This window comes from Pleurodeles waltl, chromosome 10, assembly GCF_031143425.1.
Source record: "Pleurodeles waltl isolate 20211129_DDA chromosome 10, aPleWal1.hap1.20221129, whole genome shotgun sequence".
Lineage (NCBI taxonomy): Eukaryota > Metazoa > Chordata > Amphibia > Caudata > Salamandridae > Pleurodeles > Pleurodeles waltl.
The window spans coordinates 327,501,557-327,523,326 of record NC_090449.1 but is presented as its reverse complement, the minus strand read 5'-3'; the positions used below and the strand labels follow the sequence as shown (position 1 = coordinate 327,523,326).

At 48.4% G+C, this 21,770-nt stretch overlaps 17 non-coding genes across 17 annotated transcripts; all 17 read left to right on the top strand.

Moving 5' to 3' along the window:
* The first annotated feature begins 973 nt into the window (after positions 1-973).
* TRNAP-UGG (transfer RNA proline (anticodon UGG)) lies at positions 974-1,045 on the top strand. The gene has a single exon. It is a non-coding gene; the product is annotated as a tRNA-Pro (tRNA).
* A 444-nt stretch (positions 1,046-1,489) lies between these two features.
* On the top strand, positions 1,490-1,562 carry TRNAV-UAC (transfer RNA valine (anticodon UAC)). Its single transcript has one exon. It is a non-coding gene; the product is annotated as a tRNA-Val (tRNA).
* Positions 1,563-3,083: 1,521 nt separating this feature from the next.
* TRNAV-AAC (transfer RNA valine (anticodon AAC)) lies at positions 3,084-3,156 on the top strand. Its single transcript has one exon. It is a non-coding gene; the product is annotated as a tRNA-Val (tRNA).
* A 1,336-nt stretch (positions 3,157-4,492) lies between these two features.
* On the top strand, positions 4,493-4,564 carry TRNAP-UGG (transfer RNA proline (anticodon UGG)). The gene has a single exon. It is a non-coding gene; the product is annotated as a tRNA-Pro (tRNA).
* A 444-nt stretch (positions 4,565-5,008) lies between these two features.
* Positions 5,009-5,081, top strand: TRNAV-UAC (transfer RNA valine (anticodon UAC)). Its single transcript has one exon. It is a non-coding gene; the product is annotated as a tRNA-Val (tRNA).
* Positions 5,082-6,602: 1,521 nt separating this feature from the next.
* On the top strand, positions 6,603-6,675 carry TRNAV-AAC (transfer RNA valine (anticodon AAC)). The gene has a single exon. It is a non-coding gene; the product is annotated as a tRNA-Val (tRNA).
* A 1,336-nt stretch (positions 6,676-8,011) lies between these two features.
* On the top strand, positions 8,012-8,083 carry TRNAP-UGG (transfer RNA proline (anticodon UGG)). The gene has a single exon. It is a non-coding gene; the product is annotated as a tRNA-Pro (tRNA).
* Positions 8,084-10,121: 2,038 nt separating this feature from the next.
* On the top strand, positions 10,122-10,194 carry TRNAV-AAC (transfer RNA valine (anticodon AAC)). Its single transcript has one exon. It is a non-coding gene; the product is annotated as a tRNA-Val (tRNA).
* Positions 10,195-11,530: 1,336 nt separating this feature from the next.
* On the top strand, positions 11,531-11,602 carry TRNAP-UGG (transfer RNA proline (anticodon UGG)). Its single transcript has one exon. It is a non-coding gene; the product is annotated as a tRNA-Pro (tRNA).
* A 444-nt stretch (positions 11,603-12,046) lies between these two features.
* Positions 12,047-12,119, top strand: TRNAV-UAC (transfer RNA valine (anticodon UAC)). The gene has a single exon. It is a non-coding gene; the product is annotated as a tRNA-Val (tRNA).
* Positions 12,120-13,640: 1,521 nt separating this feature from the next.
* TRNAV-AAC (transfer RNA valine (anticodon AAC)) lies at positions 13,641-13,713 on the top strand. The gene has a single exon. It is a non-coding gene; the product is annotated as a tRNA-Val (tRNA).
* A 1,336-nt stretch (positions 13,714-15,049) lies between these two features.
* TRNAP-UGG (transfer RNA proline (anticodon UGG)) lies at positions 15,050-15,121 on the top strand. Its single transcript has one exon. It is a non-coding gene; the product is annotated as a tRNA-Pro (tRNA).
* A 444-nt stretch (positions 15,122-15,565) lies between these two features.
* On the top strand, positions 15,566-15,638 carry TRNAV-UAC (transfer RNA valine (anticodon UAC)). The gene has a single exon. It is a non-coding gene; the product is annotated as a tRNA-Val (tRNA).
* A 1,521-nt stretch (positions 15,639-17,159) lies between these two features.
* On the top strand, positions 17,160-17,232 carry TRNAV-AAC (transfer RNA valine (anticodon AAC)). The gene has a single exon. It is a non-coding gene; the product is annotated as a tRNA-Val (tRNA).
* Positions 17,233-18,566: 1,334 nt separating this feature from the next.
* On the top strand, positions 18,567-18,638 carry TRNAP-UGG (transfer RNA proline (anticodon UGG)). Its single transcript has one exon. It is a non-coding gene; the product is annotated as a tRNA-Pro (tRNA).
* Positions 18,639-19,082: 444 nt separating this feature from the next.
* On the top strand, positions 19,083-19,155 carry TRNAV-UAC (transfer RNA valine (anticodon UAC)). Its single transcript has one exon. It is a non-coding gene; the product is annotated as a tRNA-Val (tRNA).
* A 1,521-nt stretch (positions 19,156-20,676) lies between these two features.
* TRNAV-AAC (transfer RNA valine (anticodon AAC)) lies at positions 20,677-20,749 on the top strand. Its single transcript has one exon. It is a non-coding gene; the product is annotated as a tRNA-Val (tRNA).
* Positions 20,750-21,770: the final 1,021 nt, after the last annotated feature.

Here is a 21,770-nt window from a genome sequence, read left to right as displayed (position 1 = left end):
CTGGTTTGCTCATGTAGTTGTGGGTTCATATCGCACTTCTGATAGGTCTATTTTCTGCCCTTAAATCTTCCTCTGCTTGCACAGCCAGCTCCCCACAACACTATCTTTGCAAGCTGCTGTAGCATATGAAAAGAAATCCACCAACCCTCCGGCTGGGCCCTCAATCAGCATTCCATGTATTTCTGGAAGGGGCATCTCAGTCACGCCTTCTGTTAGAGCTGCACCTTATCACTGTAACTACCATGCTGGTTTCTACTTAAGCAGTTGATTCCATCGTTTGAAGTGAGGCTCTCCTGCCACTTTTGGGCAGAGAAGGCACTGCCCCTGCAACAACAACAGGCAGACAAGCTCAACCTGGGTTTCCTGGTTAGGTGGGCGGAGCAGAATGGCAATGGTCCCTCCTTGTGACTTGAAATTAACATGAAGAAGACAGAGAGGCAGCTGGGAGTAGGCAGTACCCATGCACCCCTGAACACTGTCTTGCGATTTTCACCCAATTCTGAAATGAGTCGGGAGGAAAGGAGGTGATTTTCCTATCGAAGGCCATTCTGGGAATTCAGCCACCCCGCGTCTCCCAGGTGAGTGTTTCAGGCCTGTGAGGCACTCATATAAATCTCGCCTGATCGAGCACTGAGCGAGCAATTGTGCTTGAATACAAGAGGCATGCTCCTCTGGCTCAGGCGCAAGAGATGGCAGGCCCTTCAGTGCTTCTGGTCTGGAAGTCTACGGTGCAAGGGCCCAGGTCCTGCGGAGGCGTACAACTACCAGAAAGGGTCTGCTTTTCTCATCAGCGCCACAGTTCAGCTTGCTAGCATAGGGCTTCTTGACTACCTCTTGCCTTGCTAGAGGCAAAAAAAAACCCCTTGGCACAAAACATCAATTGCTATGGCACGCTTAGAAGGAGAGTCTCCAAGTGGCCCTGCTTTTTCACAAAGACACTTCAGAAGATGTTTGAAAGGCTTTTGCAGCAGCAGGCTCGTTGGTCTAGGGGTATGATTCTCGCTTTGGGTGTGAGAGGTCCCGGGTTCAAATCCCGGACGAGCCCGTGCCTTCATAGGTTCGATCTGTTTTTAAACAGGAGTATTTCTGCTTTCCACTCTTGTAAGATGCCATGGTGGAATGCATTGCATGCTTTCTACTGGTGTCGAGGCAGTTCGGCATGATGAAGGAGTGCGGGATTTCTTTCTAACTGCTTTTTTGTGTTGGAGCAGCACTTCTCGTTGGAACATGAAATGCACAGTGCTTCTCCAAAGTAATTGCAGGGCTGGTTTTGAAATCACCTCTTGGAATGAAAGTGATCCCAGTTCCTTTCTTCCAAAGGAAGAGATCCTGTCAGAAAGGCTCAGCTTTGAGCGTCATGAATATTGTCCCTTAGTCCTTGCATTCCAGTCCAAAGCATAGCCACATAAAGAAAGCAGGTGTGTCTGTTTCCAGTGCAGTGGTTCCAGTCCAATGCATAGCCACATGAAGCAAATAAGCAGGCATGTCTGTTTCTGTAGTGTAGTGGTTATCACGTTTGCCTTACACGCGAAAGGTCCCTGGTTCGAGGCCAGGCAGAAACAGCAAGTTGCTGTGCTTTATCACATTATTTGCATTTACCACCTCACCTGACAGGTAAATTGAAATTAAAGAGGCTGTGTCTATCCCTCACCATCGTGAGGTACTACGCTCCAAGGGCATCGGTCTCAACTCACCAAGAGAAGACGATACACCTTACGGCAGTCAGTTGCTCCCTTTTTGACCTTTCCATTGAAGCCTGGGCCTACTGTGGTCAAGCCAGCCAAGGAAGGAAGGTATGAGAGCGAAAATGGCTTTCCTACCTTCACCAAGAACATACACCTTGAGCAAAGAAAGGGCCAGACTTACAAGGCCCTATCGCCACCGGCACATCATCTTTAGTGACGCCCCGGTGGCACTATGTACTGTGCCGTATTTACAAGACGCCGTTCAACCACGTTTTGTGGCTTAACACCACCTTGTAAATACGGCCCCTTCACACGCAGCCCTTTCCCTGGAAGGGGCGTGCAATGGGCGTTGCTCTGGGTGGGCCACTGCAACACCATAGCATTTTGATGCTGCTCCAGTTTTACGAGTTTTTGTAAATCTGTGGCAGCGCCAAAATCCAAGCGCCATACAATGGGTGTCGTTATAGTGGAGAAACGAGCAGAAATGTTTTCATTTCTCCTCATTTTTGCTCTTTCTATGTGTGCTGCACGAACATATCGCCACTGAAGATTTCTGTTGTGCAGGAAGGTGTGCCTTCCTGAACAAAAACAATTTCCCCCTCCACGCAGCCATCCTTGTACCATGGCGCAAGGATGGCTGCGTTGGTGCTCGGCAGCTAATTTAGAGCTGGCGCAGAGGGAAGCACAGGGGTGCGCTGTATTCTACTAAATACGGCGCTTCCCTGCATTTTGAAAATGACTGAGTGCGAGGCTGCCAAATTTGGCAGAGCGTCTCACTCAGTCATCCTCTTGTAATTATGGGCCAAAAGGTCTAAAGGATAGAGGCGTTTTATGTCATGTTCGATGACGACCATGGAAATGACTCTAGTCATATTGCAGAAGAGAGAACCATGTGCATTTTCTTGCCTTGCGATGTATTCGCCCACTCTCTGCCCTCAACCCTAGGAGCAGGGTCTGAGCAGTGGTGCTTCTGTGCCCTCGCTCGTTGGTGTCCGGGTCCAAATCCCCAACACACCCTTTTTAGCAGAAAACACACAAATTTTACTCAAAATACACAAAGCTTGAAGATTCCTCATTCCACTCAAAGCATTGTTGTGCAAAATATTTTTAGCCTCAGGAGAAAAAAAGGATCACCATGCCTTGACTTCCTTCCTGCTTGCTTTCAGTGTGCTCTGTGTGATGCTTTCACAGGCTCTGGTTTCAGGCATTTAGGCATCAGATATTTGTCTCTACCCGCAGCTGTGACTTTTCAGTACATCTGAGTGTACGCTTGCTGGCTGACAACGCTGCAATTTTCACACTTACTCCTCGCTTTGCGAGCAACTGCTGATCAAGTATAGAGGCAATCGGGCAAACATATGAGGGGAATTTTGCTCCTTCAGTCAAGCCCTCATGCTTGTTTCTGTAGTGTAGTGGTTATCACGTTCGCCTAACACGCGAAAGGTCCCCGGTTCGAGACCGGGCAGAAACAATGGGCAGTGTCTGCTTTTGTGTTTGCTCCCTAAAAGCTTAGTCTCACTCAGGGATGGCCTTTAAAAACTTGTGACCTGTGTAAAACTTGTATTACTATTGCAGGCCGGTAAAAAGTTATCTGCATCTTTGCGTAGTCGTGCATGTGCCTGGTTTCTTATTCTGTTTTTTACTTTTTTTTTTCTTGGCCATGTTATATTGTGGGGCCTTTAAACCTGTCACCTTGATAGGAACATTGCAAGCGGCAGCATCGACAAGTGCAGACTGAGGAGTCAGACCTAAACACAGACTCAGCTGTCAGGATGGCCGAGTGGTCTAAGGCGGCAGCCTCAAGAGAGCTTGATCTTCAGTTAAGCTAAGCATCCTGGTTTGCTCATGTAGTTGTGGGTTCATATCGCACTTCTGATAGGTCTATTTTCTGCCCTTAAATCTTCCTCTGCTTGCACAGCCAGCTCCCCACAACACTATCTTTGCAAGCTGCTGTAGCATATGAAAAGAAATCCACCAACCCTCCGGCTGGGCCCTCAATCAGCATTCCATGTATTTCTGGAAGGGGCATCTCAGTCACGCCTTCTGTTAGAGCTGCACCTTATCACTGTAACTACCATGCTGGTTTCTACTTAAGCAGTTGATTCCATCGTTTGAAGTGAGGCTCTCCTGCCACTTTTGGGCAGAGAAGGCACTGCCCCTGCAACAACAACAGGCAGACAAGCTCAACCTGGGTTTCCTGGTTAGGTGGGCGGAGCAGAATGGCAATGGTCCCTCCTTGTGACTTGAAATTAACATGGAGAAGACAGAGAGGCAGCTGGGAGTAGGCAGTACCCATGTACCCCTGAACACTGTCTTGCGATTTTCACCCAATTCTGAAATGAGTCGGGAGGAAAGGAGGTGATTTTCCTATCGAAGGCCATTCTGGGAATTCAGCCACCCCGCGTCTCCCAGGTGAGTGTTTCAGGCCTGTGAGGCACTCATATAAATCTCGCCTGATCGAGCACTGAGCGAGCAATTGTGCTTGAATACAAGAGGCATGCTCCTCTGGCTCAGGCGCAAGAGATGGCAGGCCCTTCAGTGCTTCTGGTCTGGAAGTCTACGGTGCAAGGGCCCAGGTCCTGCGGAGGCGTACAACTACCAGAAAGGGTCTGCTTTTCTCATCAGCGCCACAGTTCAGCTTGCTAGCATAGGGCTTCTTGACTACCTCTTGCCTTGCTAGAGGCAAAAAAAAACCCCTTGGCACAAAACATCAATTGCTATGGCACGCTTAGAAGGAGAGTCTCCAAGTGGCCCTGCTTTTTCACAAAGACACTTCAGAAGATGTTTGAAAGGCTTTTGCAGCAGCAGGCTCGTTGGTCTAGGGGTATGATTCTCGCTTTGGGTGTGAGAGGTCCCGGGTTCAAATCCCGGACGAGCCCGTGCCTTCATAGGTTCGATCTGTTTTTAAACAGGAGTATTTCTGCTTTCCACTCTTGTAAGATGCCATGGTGGAATGCATTGCATGCTTTCTACTGGTGTCGAGGCAGTTCGGCATGATGAAGGAGTGCGGGATTTCTTTCTAACTGCTTTTTTGTGTTGGAGCAGCACTTCTCGTTGGAACATGAAATGCACAGTGCTTCTCCAAAGTAATTGCAGGGCTGGTTTTGAAATCACCTCTTGGAATGAAAGTGATCCCAGTTCCTTTCTTCCAAAGGAAGAGATCCTGTCAGAAAGGCTCAGCTTTGAGCGTCATGAATATTGTCCCTTAGTCCTTGCATTCCAGTCCAAAGCATAGCCACATAAAGAAAGCAGGTGTGTCTGTTTCCAGTGCAGTGGTTCCAGTCCAATGCATAGCCACATGAAGCAAATACGCAGGCATGTCTGTTTCTGTAGTGTAGTGGTTATCACGTTCGCCTTACACGCGAAAGGTCCCTGGTTCGAGGCCAGGCAGAAACAGCAAGTTGCTGTGCTTTATCACATTATTTGCATTTACCACCTCACCTGACAGGTAAATTGAAATTAAAGAGGCTGTGTCTATCCCTCACCATCGTGAGGTACTACGCTCCAAGGGCATCGGTCTCAACTCACCAAGAGAAGACGATACACCTTACGGCAGTCAGTTGCTCCCTTTTTGACCTTTCCATTGAAGCCTGGGCCTACTGTGGTCAAGCCAGCCAAGGAAGGAAGGTATGAGAGCGAAAATGGCTTTCCTACCTTCACCAAGAACATACACCTTGAGCAAAGAAAGGGCCAGACTTACAAGGCCCTATCGCCACCGGCACATCATCTTTAGTGACGCCCCGGTGGCACTATGTACTGTGCCGTATTTACAAGACGCCGTTCAACCACGTTTTGTGGCTTAACACCACCTTGTAAATACGGCCCCTTCACACGCAGCCCTTTCCCTGGAAGGGGCGTGCAATGGGCGTTGCTCTGGGTGGGCCACTGCAACACCATAGCATTTTGATGCTGCTCCAGTTTTACGAGTTTTTGTAAATCTGTGGCAGCGCCAAAATCCAAGCGCCATACAATGGGTGTCGTTATAGTGGAGAAACGAGCAGAAATGTTTTCATTTCTCCTCATTTTTGCTCTTTCTATGTGTGCTGCACGAACATATCGCCACTGAAGATTTCTGTTGTGCAGGAAGGTGTGCCTTCCTGAACAAAAACAATTTCCCCCTCCACGCAGCCATCCTTGTACCATGGCGCAAGGATGGCTGCGTTGGTGCTCGGCAGCTAATTTAGAGCTGGCGCAGAGGGAAGCACAGGGGTGCGCTGTATTCTACTAAATACGGCGCTTCCCTGCATTTTGAAAATGACTGAGTGCGAGGCTGCCAAATTTGGCAGAGCGTCTCACTCAGTCATCCTCTTGTAATTATGGGCCAAAAGGTCTAAAGGATAGAGGCGTTTTATGTCATGTTCGATGACGACCATGGAAATGACTCTAGTCATATTGCAGAAGAGAGAACCATGTGCATTTTCTTGCCTTGCGATGTATTCGCCCACTCTCTGCCCTCAACCCTAGGAGCAGGGTCTGAGCAGTGGTGCTTCTGTGCCCTCGCTCGTTGGTGTCCGGGTCCAAATCCCCAACACACCCTTTTTAGCAGAAAACACACAAATTTTACTCAAAATACACAAAGCTTGAAGATTCCTCATTCCACTCAAAGCATTGTTGTGCAAAATATTTTTAGCCTCAGGAGAAAAAAAGGATCACCATGCCTTGGCTTCCTTCCTGCTTGCTTTCAGTGTGCTCTGTGTGATGCTTTCACAGGCTCTGGTTTCAGGCATTTAGGCATCAGATATTTGTCTCTACCCGCAGCTGTGACTTTTCAGTACATCTGAGTGTACGCTTGCTGGCTGACAACGCTGCAATTTTCACACTTACTCCTCGCTTTGCGAGCAACTGCTGATCAAGTATAGAGGCAATCGGGCAAACATATGAGGGGAATTTTGCTCCTTCAGTCAAGCCCTCATGCTTGTTTCTGTAGTGTAGTGGTTATCACGTTCGCCTAACACGCGAAAGGTCCCCGGTTCGAGACCGGGCAGAAACAATGGGCAGTGTCTGCTTTTGTGTTTGCTCCCTAAAAGCTTAGTCTCACTCAGGGATGGCCTTTAAAAACTTGTGACCTGTGTAAAACTTGTATTACTATTGCAGGCCGGTAAAAAGTTATCTGCATCTTTGCGTAGTCGTGCATGTGCCTGGTTTCTTATTCTGTTTTTTACTTTTTTTTTTCTTGGCCATGTTATATTGTGGGGCCTTTAAACCTGTCACCTTGATAGGAACATTGCAAGCGGCAGCATCGACAAGTGCAGACTGAGGAGTCAGACCTAAACACAGACTCAGCTGTCAGGATGGCCGAGTGGTCTAAGGCGGCAGCCTCAAGAGAGCTTGATCTTCAGTTAAGCTAAGCATCCTGGTTTGCTCATGTAGTTGTGGGTTCATATCGCACTTCTGATAGGTCTATTTTCTGCCCTTAAATCTTCCTCTGCTTGCACAGCCAGCTCCCCACAACACTATCTTTGCAAGCTGCTGTAGCATATGAAAAGAAATCCACCAACCCTCCGGCTGGGCCCTCAATCAGCATTCCATGTATTTCTGGAAGGGGCATCTCAGTCACGCCTTCTGTTAGAGCTGCACCTTATCACTGTAACTACCATGCTGGTTTCTACTTAAGCAGTTGATTCCATCGTTTGAAGTGAGGCTCTCCTGCCACTTTTGGGCAGAGAAGGCACTGCCCCTGCAACAACAACAGGCAGACAAGCTCAACCTGGGTTTCCTGGTTAGGTGGGCGGAGCAGAATGGCAATGGTCCCTCCTTGTGACTTGAAATTAACATGAAGAAGACAGAGAGGCAGCTGGGAGTAGGCAGTACCCATGCACCCCTGAACACTGTCTTGCGATTTTCACCCAATTCTGAAATGAGTCGGGAGGAAAGGAGGTGATTTTCCTATCGAAGGCCATTCTGGGAATTCAGCCACCCCGCGTCTCCCAGGTGAGTGTTTCAGGCCTGTGAGGCACTCATATAAATCTCGCCTGATCGAGCACTGAGCGAGCAATTGTGCTTGAATACAAGAGGCATGCTCCTCTGGCTCAGGCGCAAGAGATGGCAGGCCCTTCAGTGCTTCTGGTCTGGAAGTCTACGGTGCAAGGGCCCAGGTCCTGCGGAGGCGTACAACTACCAGAAAGGGTCTGCTTTTCTCATCAGCGCCACAGTTCAGCTTGCTAGCATAGGGCTTCTTGACTACCTCTTGCCTTGCTAGAGGCAAAAAAAAACCCCTTGGCACAAAACATCAATTGCTATGGCACGCTTAGAAGGAGAGTCTCCAAGTGGCCCTGCTTTTTCACAAAGACACTTCAGAAGATGTTTGAAAGGCTTTTGCAGCAGCAGGCTCGTTGGTCTAGGGGTATGATTCTCGCTTTGGGTGTGAGAGGTCCCGGGTTCAAATCCTGGACGAGCCCGTGCCTTCATAGGTTCGATCTGTTTTTAAACAGGAGTATTTCTGCTTTCCACTCTTGTAAGATGCCATGGTGGAATGCATTGCATGCTTTCTACTGGTGTCGAGGCAGTTCGGCATGATGAAGGAGTGCGGGATTTCTTTCTAACTGCTTTTTTGTGTTGGAGCAGCACTTCTCGTTGGAACATGAAATGCACAGTGCTTCTCCAAAGTAATTGCAGGGCTGGTTTTGAAATCACCTCTTGGAATGAAAGTGATCCCAGTTCCTTTCTTCCAAAGGAAGAGATCCTGTCAGAAAGGCTCAGCTTTGAGCGTCATGAATATTGTCCCTTAGTCCTTGCATTCCAGTCCAAAGCATAGCCACATAAAGAAAGCAGGTGTGTCTGTTTCCAGTGCAGTGGTTCCAGTCCAATGCATAGCCACATGAAGCAAATAAGCAGGCATGTCTGTTTCTGTAGTGTAGTGGTTATCACGTTAGCCTTACACGCGAAAGGTCCCTGGTTCGAGGCCAGGCAGAAACAGCAAGTTGCTGTGCTTTATCACATTATTTGCATTTACCACCTCACCTGACAGGTAAATTGAAATTAAAGAGGCTGTGTCTATCCCTCACCATCGTGAGGTACTACGCTCCAAGGGCATCGGTCTCAACTCACCAAGAGAAGACGATACACCTTACGGCAGTCAGTTGCTCCCTTTTTGACCTTTCCATTGAAGCCTGGGCCTACTGTGGTCAAGCCAGCCAAGGAAGGAAGGTATGAGAGCGAAAATGGCTTTCCTACCTTCACCAAGAACATACACCTTGAGCAAAGAAAGGGCCAGACTTACAAGGCCCTATCGCCACCGGCACATCATCTTTAGTGACGCCCCGGTGGCACTATGTACTGTGCCGTATTTACAAGACGCCGTTCAACCACGTTTTGTGGCTTAACACCACCTTGTAAATACGGCCCCTTCACACGCAGCCCTTTCCCTGGAAGGGGCGTGCAATGGGCGTTGCTCTGGGTGGGCCACTGCAACACCATAGCATTTTGATGCTGCTCCAGTTTTACGAGTTTTTGTAAATCTGTGGCAGCGCCAAAATCCAAGCGCCATACAATGGGTGTCGTTATAGTGGAGAAACGAGCAGAAATGTTTTCATTTCTCCTCATTTTTGCTCTTTCTATGTGTGCTGCACGAACATATCGCCACTGAAGATTTCTGTTGTGCAGGAAGGTGTGCCTTCCTGAACAAAAACAATTTCCCCCTCCACGCAGCCATCCTTGTACCATGGCGCAAGGATGGCTGCGTTGGTGCTCGGCAGCTAATTTAGAGCTGGCGCAGAGGGAAGCACAGGGGTGCGCTGTATTCTACTAAATACGGCGCTTCCCTGCATTTTGAAAATGACTGAGTGCGAGGCTGCCAAATTTGGCAGAGCGTCTCACTCAGTCATCCTCTTGTAATTATGGGCCAAAAGGTCTAAAGGATAGAGGCGTTTTATGTCATGTTCGATGACGACCATGGAAATGACTCTAGTCATATTGCAGAAGAGAGAACCATGTGCATTTTCTTGCCTTGCGATGTATTCGCCCACTCTCTGCCCTCAACCCTAGGAGCAGGGTCTGAGCAGTGGTGCTTCTGTGCCCTCGCTCGTTGGTGTCCGGGTCCAAATCCCCAACACACCCTTTTTAGCAGAAAACACACAAATTTTACTCAAAATACACAAAGCTTGAAGATTCCTCATTCCACTCAAAGCATTGTTGTGCAAAATATTTTTAGCCTCAGGAGAAAAAAAGGATCACCATGCCTTGGCTTCCTTCCTGCTTGCTTTCAGTGTGCTCTGTGTGATGCTTTCACAGGCTCTGGTTTCAGGCATTTAGGCATCAGATATTTGTCTCTACCCGCAGCTGTGACTTTTCAGTACATCTGAGTGTACGCTTGCTGGCTGACAACGCTGCAATTTTCACACTTACTCCTCGCTTTGCGAGCAACTGCTGATCAAGTATAGAGGCAATCGGGCAAACATATGAGGGGAATTTTGCTCCTTCAGTCAAGCCCTCATGCTTGTTTCTGTAGTGTAGTGGTTATCACGTTCGCCTAACACGCGAAAGGTCCCCGGTTCGAGACCGGGCAGAAACAATGGGCAGTGTCTGCTTTTGTGTTTGCTCCCTAAAAGCTTAGTCTCACTCAGGGATGGCCTTTAAAAACTTGTGACCTGTGTAAAACTTGTATTACTATTGCAGGCCGGTAAAAAGTTATCTGCATCTTTGCGTAGTCGTGCATGTGCCTGGTTTCTTATTCTGTTTTTTACTTTTTTTTTTCTTGGCCATGTTATATTGTGGGGCCTTTAAACCTGTCACCTTGATAGGAACATTGCAAGCGGCAGCATCGACAAGTGCAGACTGAGGAGTCAGACCTAAACACAGACTCAGCTGTCAGGATGGCCGAGTGGTCTAAGGCGGCAGCCTCAAGAGAGCTTGATCTTCAGTTAAGCTAAGCATCCTGGTTTGCTCATGTAGTTGTGGGTTCATATCGCACTTCTGATAGGTCTATTTTCTGCCCTTAAATCTTCCTCTGCTTGCACAGCCAGCTCCCCACAACACTATCTTTGCAAGCTGCTGTAGCATATGAAAAGAAATCCACCAACCCTCCGGCTGGGCCCTCAATCAGCATTCCATGTATTTCTGGAAGGGGCATCTCAGTCACGCCTTCTGTTAGAGCTGCACCTTATCACTGTAACTACCATGCTGGTTTCTACTTAAGCAGTTGATTCCATCGTTTGAAGTGAGGCTCTCCTGCCACTTTTGGGCAGAGAAGGCACTGCCCCTGCAACAACAACAGGCAGACAAGCTCAACCTGGGTTTCCTGGTTAGGTGGGCGGAGCAGAATGGCAATGGTCCCTCCTTGTGATTTGAAATTAACATGAAGAAGACAGAGAGGCAGCTGGGAGTAGGCAGTACCCATGCACCCCTGAACACTGTCTTGCGATTTTCACCCAATTCTGAAATGAGTCGGGAGGAAAGGAGGTGATTTTCCTATCGAAGGCCATTCTGGGAATTCAGCCACCCCGCGTCTCCCAGGTGAGTGTTTCAGGCCTGTGAGGCACTCATATAAATCTCGCCTGATCGAGCACTGAGCGAGCAATTGTGCTTGAATACAAGAGGCATGCTCCTCTGGCTCAGGCGCAAGAGATGGCAGGCCCTTCAGTGCTTCTGGTCTGGAAGTCTACGGTGCAAGGGCCCAGGTCCTGCGGAGGCGTACAACTACCAGAAAGGGTCTGCTTTTCTCATCAGCGCCACAGTTCAGCTTGCTAGCATAGGGCTTCTTGACTACCTCTTGCTTTGCTAGAGGCAAAAAAAAACCCCTTGGCACAAACCATCAATTGCTATGGCACGCTTAGAAGGAGAGTCTCCAAGTGGCCCTGCTTTTTCACAAAGACACTTCAGAAGATGTTTGAAAGGCTTTTGCAGCAGCAGGCTCGTTGGTCTAGGGGTATGATTCTCGCTTTGGGTGTGAGAGGTCCCGGGTTCAAATCCCGGACGAGCCCGTGCCTTCATAGGTTCGATCTGTTTTTAAACAGGAGTATTTCTGCTTTCCACTCTTGTAAGATGCCATGGTGGAATGCATTGCATGCTTTCTACTGGTGTCGAGGCAGTTCGGCATGATGAAGGAGTGCGGGATTTCTTTCTAACTGCTTTTTTGTGTTGGAGCAGCACTTCTCGTTGGAACATGAAATGCACAGTGCTTCTCCAAAGTAATTGCAGGGCTGGTTTTGAAATCACCTCTTGGAATGAAAGTGATCCCAGTTCCTTTCTTCCAAAGGAAGAGATCCTGTCAGAAAGGCTCAGCTTTGAGCGTCATGAATATTGTCCCTTAGTCCTTGCATTCCAGTCCAAAGCATAGCCACATAAAGAAAGCAGGTGTGTCTGTTTCCAGTGCAGTGGTTCCAGTCCAATGCATAGCCACATGAAGCAAATAAGCAGGCATGTCTGTTTCTGTAGTGTAGTGGTTATCACGTTCGCCTTACACGCGAAAGGTCCCTGGTTCGTGGCCAGGCAGAAACAGCAAGTTGCTGTGCTTTATCACATTATTTGCATTTACCACCTCACCTGACAGGTAAATTGAAATTAAAGAGGCTGTGTCTATCCCTCACCATCGTGAGGTACTACGCTCCAAGGGCATCGGTCTCAACTCACCAAGAGAAGACGATACACCTTACGGCAGTCAGTTGCTCCCTTTTTGACCTTTCCATTGAAGCCTGGGCCTACTGTGGTCAAGCCAGCCAAGGAAGGAAGGTATGAGAGCGAAAATGGCTTTCCTACCTTCACCAAGAACATACACCTTGAGCAAAGAAAGGGCCAGACTTACAAGGCCCTATCGCCACCGGCACATCATCTTTAGTGACGCCCCGGTGGCACTATGTACTGTGCCGTATTTACAAGACGCCGTTCAACCACGTTTTGTGGCTTAACACCACCTTGTAAATACGGCCCCTTCACACGCAGCCCTTTCCCTGGAAGGGGCGTGCAATGGGCGTTGCTCTGGGTGGGCCACTGCAACACCATAGCATTTTGATGCTGCTCCAGTTTTACGAGTTTTTGTAAATCTGTGGCAGCGCCAAAATCCAAGCGCCATACAATGGGTGTCGTTATAGTGGAGAAACGAGCAGAAATGTTTTCATTTCTCCTCATTTTTGCTCTTTCTATGTGTGCTGCACGAACATATCGCCACTGAAGATTTCTGTTGTGCAGGAAGGTGTGCCTTCCTGAACAAAAACAATTTCCCCCTCCACGCAGCCATCCTTGTACCATGGCGCAAGGATGGCTGCGTTGGTGCTCGGCAGCTAATTTAGAGCTGGCGCAGAGGGAAGCACAGGGGTGCGCTGTATTCTACTAAATACGGCGCTTCCCTGCATTTTGAAAATGACTGAGTGCGAGGCTGCCAAATTTGGCAGAGCGTCTCACTCAGTCATCCTCTTGTAATTATGGGCCAAAAGGTCTAAAGGATAGAGGCGTTTTATGTCATGTTCGATGACGACCATGGAAATGACTCTAGTCATATTGCAGAAGAGAGAACCATGTGCATTTTCTTGCCTTGCGATGTATTCGCCCACTCTCTGCCCTCAACCCTAGGAGCAGGGTCTGAGCAGTGGTGCTTCTGTGCCCTCGCTCGTTGGTGTCCGGGTCCAAATCCCCAACACACCCTTTTTAGCAGAAAACACTCAAATTTTACTCAAAATACACAAAGCTTGAAGATTCCTCATTCCACTCAAAGCATTGTTCTGCAAAATATTTTTAGCCTCAGGAGAAAAAAAGGATCACCATGCCTTGGCTTCCTTCCTGCTTGCTTTCAGTGTGCTCTGTGTGATGCTTTCACAGGCTCTGGTTTCAGGCATTTAGGCATCAGATATTTGTCTCTACCCGCAGCTGTGACTTTTCAGTACATCTGAGTGTACGCTTGCTGGCTGACAACGCTGCAATTTTCACACTTACTCCTCGCTTTGCGAGCAACTGCTGATCAAGTATAGAGGCAATCGGGCAAACATATGAGGGGAATTTTGCTCCTTCAGTCAAGCCCTCATGCTTGTTTCTGTAGTGTAGTGGTTATCACGTTCGCCTAACACACGAAAGGTCCCCGGTTCGAGACCGGGCAGAAACAATGGGCAGTGTCTGCTTTTGTGTTTGCTCCCTAAAAGCTTAGTCTCTCTCAGGGATGGCCTTTAAAAACTTGTGACCTGTGTAAAACTTGTATTACTATTGCAGGCCGGTAAAAAGTTATCTGCATCTTTGCGTAGTCGTGCATGTGCCTGGTTTCTTATTCTGTTTTTTACTTTTTTTTTTCTTGGCCATGTTATATTGTGGGGCCTTTAAACCTGTCACCTTGATAGGAACATTGCAAGCGGCAGCATCGACAAGTGCAGACTGAGGAGTCAGACCTAAACACAGACTCAGCTGTCAGGATGGCCGAGTGGTCTAAGGCGGCAGCCTCAAGAGAGCTTGATCTTCAGTTAAGCTAAGCATCCTGGTTTGCTCATGTAGTTGTGGGTTCATATCGCACTTCTGATAGGTCTATTTTCTGCCCTTAAATCTTCCTCTGCTTGCACAGCCAGCTCCCCACAACACTATCTTTGCAAGCTGCTGTAGCATATGAAAAGAAATCCACCAACCCTCCGGCTGGGCCCTCAATCAGCATTCCATGTATTTCTGGAAGGGGCATCTCAGTCACGCCTTCTGTTAGAGCTGCACCTTATCACTGTAACTACCATGCTGGTTTCTACTTAAGCAGTTGATTCCATCGTTTGAAGTGAGGCTCTCCTGCCACTTTTGGGCAGAGAAGGCACTGCCCCTGCAACAACAACAGGCAGACAAGCTCAACCTGGGTTTCCTGGTTAGGTGGGCGGAGCAGAATGGCAATGGTCCCTCCTTGTGACTTGAAATTAACATGAAGAAGACAGAGAGGCAGCTGGGAGTAGGCAGTACCCATGCACCCCTGAACACTGTCTTGCGATTTTCACCCAATTCTGAAATGAGTCGGGAGGAAAGGAGGTGATTTTCCTATCGAAGGCCATTCTGGGAATTCAGCCACCCCGCGTCTCCCAGGTGAGTGTTTCAGGCCTGTGAGGCACTCATATAAATCTCGCCTGATCGAGCACTGAGCGAGCAATTGTGCTTGAATACAAGAGGCATGCTCCTCTGGCTCAGGCGCAAGAGATGGCAGGCCCTTCAGTGCTTCTGGTCTGGAAGTCTACGGTGCAAGGGCCCAGGTCCTGCGGAGGCGTACAACTACCAGAAAGGGTCTGCTTTTCTCATCAGCGCCACAGTTCAGCTTGCTAGCATAGGGCTTCTTGACTACCTCTTGCCTTGCTAGAGGCAAAAAAAAAACCCTTGGCACAAAACATCAATTGCTATGGCACGCTTAGAAGGAGAGTCTCCAAGTGGCCCTGCTTTTTCACAAAGACACTTCAGAAGATGTTTGAAAGGCTTTTGCAGCAGCAGGCTCGTTGGTCTAGGGGTATGATTCTCGCTTTGGGTGTGAGAGGTCCCGGGTTCAAATCCTGGACGAGCCCGTGCCTTCATAGGTTCGATCTGTTTTTAAACAGGAGTATTTCTGCTTTCCACTCTTGTAAGATGCCATGGTGGAATGCATTGCATGCTTTCTACTGGTGTCGAGGCAGTTCGGCATGATGAAGGAGTGCGGGATTTCTTTCTAACTGCTTTTTTGTGTTGGAGCAGCACTTCTCGTTGGAACATGAAATGCACAGTGCTTCTCCAAAGTAATTGCAGGGCTGGTTTTGAAATCACCTCTTGGAATGAAAGTGATCCCAGTTCCTTTCTTCCAAAGGAAGAGATCCTGTCAGAAAGGCTCAGCTTTGAGCGTCATGAATATTGTCCCTTAGTCCTTGCATTCCAGTCCAAAGCATAGCCACATAAAGAAAGCAGGTGTGTCTGTTTCCAGTGCAGTGGTTCCAGTCCAATGCATAGCCACATGAAGCAAATAAGCAGGCATGTCTGTTTCTGTAGTGTAGTGGTTATCACGTTCGCCTTACACGCGAAAGGTCCCTGGTTCGAGGCCAGGCAGAAACAGCAAGTTGCTGTGCTTTATCACATTATTTGCATTTACCACCTCACCTGACAGGTAAATTGAAATTAAAGAGGCTGTGTCTATCCCTCACCATCGTGAGGTACTACGCTCCAAGGGCATCGGTCTCAACTCACCAAGAGAAGACGATACACCTTACGGCAGTCAGTTGCTCCCTTTTTGACCTTTCCATTGAAGCCTGGGCCTACTGTGGTCAAGCCAGCCAAGGAAGGAAGGTATGAGAGCGAAAATGGCTTTCCTACCTTCACCAAGAACATACACCTTGAGCAAAGAAAGGGCCAGACTTACAAGGCCCTATCGCCACCGGCACATCATCTTTAGTGACGCCCCGGTGGCACTATGTACTGTGCCGTATTTACAAGACGCCGTTCAACCACGTTTTGTGGCTTAACACCACCTTGTAAATACGGCCCCTTCACACGCAGCCCTTTCCCTGGAAGGGGCGTGCAATGGGCGTTGCTCTGGGTGGGCCACTGCAACACCATAGCATTTTGATGCTGCTCCAGTTTTACGAGTTTTTGTAAATCTGTGGCAGCGCCAAAAACCAAGCGCCATACAATGGGTGTCGTTATAGTGGAGAAACGAGCAGAAATGTTTTCATTTCTCCTCATTTTTGCTCTTTCTATGTGTGCTGCACGAACATATCGCCACTGAAGATTTCTGTTGTGCAGGAAGGTGTGCCTTCCTGAACAAAAACAATTTCCCCCTCCACGCAGCCATCCTTGTACCATGGCGCAAGGATGGCTGCGTTGGTGCTCGGCAGCTAATTTAGAGCTGGCGCAGAGGGAAGCACAGGGGTGCGCTGTATTCTACTAAATACGGCGCTTCCCTGCATTTTGAAAATGACTGAGTGCGAGGCTGCCAAATTTGGCAGAGCGTCTCACTCAGTCATCCTCTTGTAATTATGGGCCAAAAGGTCTAAAGGATAGAGGCGTTTTATGTCATGTTCGATGACGACCATGGAAATGACTCTAGTCATATTGCAGAAGAGAGAACCATGTGCATTTTCTTGCCTTGCGATGTATTCGCCCACTCTCTGCCCTCAACCCTAGGAGCAGGGTCTGAGCAGTGGTGCTTCTGTGCCCTCGCTCGTTGGTGTCCGGGTCCAAATCCCCAACACACCCTTTTTAGCAGAAAACACTCAAATTTTACTCAAAATACACAAAGCTTGAAGATTCCTCATTCCACTCAAAGCATTGTTGTGCAAAATATTTTTAGCCTCAGGAGAAAAAAAGGATCACCATGCCTTGGCTTCCTTCCTGCTTGCTTTCAGTGTGCTCTGTGTGATGCTTTCACAGGCTCTGGTTTCAGGCATTTAGGCATCAGATATTTGTCTCTACCCGCAGCTGTGACTTTTCAGTACATCTGAGTGTACGCTTGCTGGCTGACAACGCTGCAATTTTCACACTTACTCCTCGCTTTGCGAGCAACTGCTGATCAAGTATAGAGGCAATCGGGCAAACATATGAGGGGAATTTTGCTCCTTCAGTCAAGCCCTCATGCTTGTTTCTGTAGTGTAGTTGTTATCACGTTCGCCTAACACGCGAAAGGTCCCCGGTTCGAGACCGGGCAGAAACAATGGGCAGTGTCTGCTTTTGTGTTTGCTCCCTAAAAGCTGAGTCTCTCAGGGATGGCCTTTAAAAACTTGTGACCTGTGTAAAACTTGTATTACTATTGCAGGCCGGTAAAAAGTTATCTGCATCTTTGCGTAGTCGTGCATGTGCCTGGTTTCTTATTCTGTTTTTTACTTTTTTTTTTCTTGGCCATGTTATATTGTGGGGCCTTTAAACCTGTCACCTTGATAGGAACATTGCAAGCGGCAGCATCGACAAGTGCAGACTGAGGAGTCAGACCTAAACACAGACTCAGCTGTCAGGATGGCCGAGTGGTCTAAGGCGGCAGCCTCAAGAGAGCTTGATCTTCAGTTAAGCTAAGCATCCTGGTTTGCTCATGTAGTTGTGGGTTCATATCGCACTTCTGATAGGTCTATTTTCTGCCCTTAAATCTTCCTCTGCTTGCACAGCCAGCTCCCCACAACACTATCTTTGCAAGCTGCTGTAGCATATGAAAAGAAATCCACCAACCCTCCGGCTGGGCCCTCAATCAGCATTCCATGTATTTCTGGAAGGGGCATCTCAGTCACGCCTTCTGTTAGAGCTGCACCTTATCACTGTAACTACCATGCTGGTTTCTACTTAAGCAGTTGATTCCATCGTTTGAAGTGAGGCTCTCCTGCCACTTTTGGGCAGAGAAGGCACTGCCCCTGCAACAACAACAGGCAGACAAGCTCAACCTGGGTTTCCTGGTTAGGTGGGCGGAGCAGAATGGCAATGGTCCCTCCTTGTGACTTGAAATTAACATGAAGAAGACAGAGAGGCAGCTGGGAGTAGGCAGTACCCATGCACCCCTGAACACTGTCTTGCGATTTTCACCCAATTCTGAAATGAGTCGGGAGGAAAGGAGGTGATTTTCCTATCGAAGGCCATTCTGGGAATTCAGCCACCCCGCGTCTCCCAGGTGAGTGTTTCAGGCCTGTGAGGCACTCATATAAATCTCGCCTGATCGAGCACTGAGCGAGCAATTGTGCTTGAATACAAGAGGCATGCTCCTCTGGCTCAGGCGCAAGAGATGGCAGGCCCTTCAGTGCTTCTGGTCTGGAAGTCTACGGTGCAAGGGCCCAGGTCCTGCGGAGGCATACAACTACCAGAAAGGGTCTGCTTTTCTCATCAGCGCCACAGTTCAGCTTGCTAGCATAGGGCTTCTTGACTACCTCTTGCCTTGCTAGAGGCAAAAAAAAAACCCTTGGCACAAAACATCAATTGCTATGGCACGCTTAGAAGGAGAGTCTCCAAGTGGCCCTGCTTTTTCACAAAGACACTTCAGAAGATGTTTGAAAGGCTTTTGCAGCAGCAGGCTCGTTGGTCTAGGGGTATGATTCTCGCTTTGGGTGTGAGAGGTCCCGGGTTCAAATCCCGGACGAGCCCGTGCCTTCATAGGTTCGATCTGTTTTTAAACAGGAGTATTTCTGCTTTCCACTCTTGTAAGATGCCATGGTGGAATGCATTGCATGCTTTCTACTGGTGTCGAGGCAGTTCGGCATGATGAAGGAGTGCGGGATTTCTTTCTAACTGCTTTTTTGTGTTGGAGCAGCACTTCTCGTTGGAACATGAAATGCACAGTGCTTCTCCAAAGTAATTGCAGGGCTGGTTTTGAAATCACCTCTTGGAATGAAAGTGATCCCAGTTCCTTTCTTCCAAAGGAAGAGATCCTGTCAGAAAGGCTCAGCTTTGAGCGTCATGAATATTGTCCCTTAGTCCTTGCATTCCAGTCCAAAGCATAGCCACATAAAGAAAGCAGGTGTGTCTGTTTCCAGTGCAGTGGTTCCAGTCCAATGCATAGCCACATGAAGCAAATAAGCAGGCATGTCTGTTTCTGTAGTGTAGTGGTTATCACGTTCGCCTTACACGCGAAAGGTCCCTGGTTCGAGGCCAGGCAGAAACAGCAAGTTGCTGTGCTTTATCACATTATTTGCATTTACCACCTCACCTGACAGGTAAATTGAAATTAAAGAGGCTGTGTCTATCCCTCACCATCGTGAGGTACTACGCTCCAAGGGCATCGGTCTCAACTCACCAAGAGAAGACGATACACCTTACGGCAGTCAGTTGCTCCCTTTTTGACCTTTCCATTGAAGCCTGGGCCTACTGTGGTCAAGCCAGCCAAGGAAGGAAGGTATGAGAGCGAAAATGGCTTTCCTACCTTCACCAAGAACATACACCTTGAGCAAAGAAAGGGCCAGACTTACAAGGCACTATCGCCACCGGCACATCATCTTTAGTGACGCCCCGGTGGCACTATGTACTGTGCCGTATTTACAAGACGCCGTTCAACCACGTTTTGTGGCTTAACACCACCTTGTAAATACGGCCCCTTCACACGCAGCCCTTTCCCTGGAAGGGGCGTGCAATGGGCGTTGCTCTGGGTGGGCCACTGCAACACCATAGCATTTTGATGCTGCTCCAGTTTTACGAGTTTTTGTAAATCTGTGGCAGCGCCAAAATCCAAGCGCCATACAATGGGTGTCGTTATAGTGGAGAAACGAGCAGAAATGTTTTCATTTCTCCTCATTTTTGCTCTTTCTATGTGTGCTGCACGAACATATCGCCACTGAAGATTTCTGTTGTGCAGGAAGGTGTGCCTTCCTGAACAAAAACAATTTCCCCCTCCACGCAGCCATCCTTGTACCATGGCGCAAGGATGGCTGCGTTGGTGCTCGGCAGCTAATTTAGAGCTGGCGCAGAGGGAAGCACAGGGGTGCGCTGTATTCTACTAAATACGGCGCTTCCCTGCATTTTGAAAATGACTGAGTGCGAGGCTGCCAAATTTGGCAGAGCGTCTCACTCAGTCATCCTCTTGTAATTATGGGCCAAAAGGTCTAAAGGATAGAGGCGTTTTATGTCATGTTCGATGACGACCATGGAAATGACTCTAGTCATATTGCAGAAGAGAGAACCATGTGCATTTTCTTGCCTTGCGATGTATTCGCCCACTCTCTGCCCTCAACCCTAGGAGCAGGGTCTGAGCAGTGGTGCTTCTGTGCCCTCGCTCGTTGGTGTCCGGGTCCAAATCCCCAACACACCCTTTTTAGCAGAAAACACACACATTTTACTCAAAATACACAGAGCTTGAAGATTCCTCATTCCACTCAAAGCATTGTTGTGCAAAATATTTTTAGCCTCAGGAGAAAAAAAGGATCACCATGCCTTGGCTTCCTTCCTGCTTGCTTTCAGTGTGCTCTGTGTGATGCTTTCACAGGCTCTGGTTTCAGGCATTTAGGCATCAGATATTTGTCTCTACCCGCAGCTGTGACTTTTCAGTACATCTGAGTGTACGCTTGCTGGCTGACAACGCTGCAATTTTCACACTTACTCCTCGCTTTGCGAGCAACTGCTGATCAAGTATAGAGGCAATCGGGCAAACATATGAGGGGAATTTTGCTCCTTCAGTCAAGCCCTCATGCTTGTTTCTGTAGTGTAGTGGTTATCACGTTCGCCTAACACGCGAAAGGTCCCCGGTTCGAGACCGGGCAGAAACAATGGGCAGTGTCTGCTTTTGTGTTTGCTCCCTAAAAGCTTAGTCTCACTCAGGGATGGCCTTTAAAAACTTGTGACCTGTGTAAAACTTGTATTACTATTGCAGGCCGGTAAAAAGTTATCTGCATCTTTGCGTAGTCGTGCATGTGCCTGGTTTCTTATTCTGTTTTTTACTTTTTTTTTTCTTGGCCATGTTATATTGTGGGGCCTTTAAACCTGTCACCTTGATAGGAACATTGCAAGCGGCAGCATCGACAAGTGCAGACTGAGGAGTCAGACCTAAACACAGACTCAGCTGTCAGGATGGCCGAGTGGTCTAAGGCGGCAGCCTCAAGAGAGCTTGATCTTCAGTTAAGCTAAGCATCCTGGTTTGCTCATGTAGTTGTGGGTTCATATCGCACTTCTGATAGGTCTATTTTCTGCCCTTAAATCTTCCTCTGCTTGCACAGCCAGCTCCCCACAACACTATCTTTGCAAGCTGCTGTAGCATATGAAAAGAAATCCACCAACCCTCCGGCTGGGCCCTCAATCAGCATTCCATGTATTTCTGGAAGGGGCATCTCAGTCACGCCTTCTGTTAGAGCTGCACCTTATCACTGTAACTACCATGCTGGTTTCTACTTAAGCAGTTGATTCCATCGTTTGAAGTGAGGCTCTCCTGCCACTTTTGGGCAGAGAAGGCACTGCCCCTGCAACAACAACAGGCAGACAAGCTCAACCTGGGTTTCCTGGTTAGGTGGGCGGAGCAGAATGGCAATGGTCCCTCCTTGTGACTTGAAATTAACATGAAGAAGACAGAGAGGCAGCTGGGAGTAGGCAGTACCCATGCACCCCTGAACACTGTCTTGCGATTTTCACCCAATTCTGAAATGAGTCGGGAGGAAAGGAGGTGATTTTCCTATCGAAGGCCATTCTGGGAATTCAGCCACCCCGCGTCTCCCAGGTGAGTGTTTCAGGCCTGTGAGGCACTCATATAAATCTCGCCTGATCGAGCACTGAGCGAGCAATTGTGCTTGAATACAA